Here is a 746-nt window from a genome sequence, read left to right as displayed (position 1 = left end):
GCCACCGCATCCCCACGGGCAGGGCTCGGTGACACCCAGGGCGCAGCTCCCGGGTCCCATCCTGGGTAGGGACCACCAGGGTGCAGGGACCACCCCATGCCCGGTGAGGTACCGGCAGCAGAGATGGGAGACGGTGCTGCACCAGTGGCAGGCAGCTCCCCTTCTACCTGCAGGGATGGCTGGGGGGGAGGTAGGGGGCTGGCAGCTGAATAAAAAGAAGCCGGAGCAGGAAAATCAGGGTTATTCCCCGCTGCTGTCTCCCTCCTGACCTTGGACAACCCCGTGCCTCAGTTTACCCCAGCGCAGAAGCCAGCCTGCAGTGGGGGGGGAAGGAGGGCAGCCTCCCCCAGGCAGGGGGGGACCAAAGTCACCCCCAAACCCGCAGCCAGGAGCACACGGGCACAGCCAGAGCACTGCAGGGGAGGACACCGAATCCCTTTTGCATTTCTCCTTGCCCAGCGGGGCTACCCTTGCAGGGAAGGGCAAACGCTGCCTCGGAGCTGCTGCCTGCTGCTTCCCCCAGGGTGGGAGAAAAGAAATGGGGGAGCGAGAAACGCTTGCCCGTCCCCTGCCTGCGCTCCGGTCCCGGCCGGGGGCCCCGCTGCCCGCCTCTCCCCCCGCACCCAGCCAGGCGTGCCCCCCGCCAAGGACTCGCACCCGTTGCCTTCTCCCAAAGGGAATTTCCAAGCCCCCGAGCGGAGACCCAGGCGGAGAGGCAGGACCGGCCGCACATCAGCGCCGGGAGC

This window comes from Aptenodytes forsteri, unplaced genomic scaffold (assembly GCF_000699145.1).
Source record: "Aptenodytes forsteri isolate BGI_AS27 unplaced genomic scaffold, ASM69914v1 Scaffold324, whole genome shotgun sequence".
NCBI classification, from domain to species: Eukaryota; Metazoa; Chordata; class Aves; order Sphenisciformes; family Spheniscidae; genus Aptenodytes; species Aptenodytes forsteri.
This window is presented reverse-complemented; position numbering follows the sequence as displayed.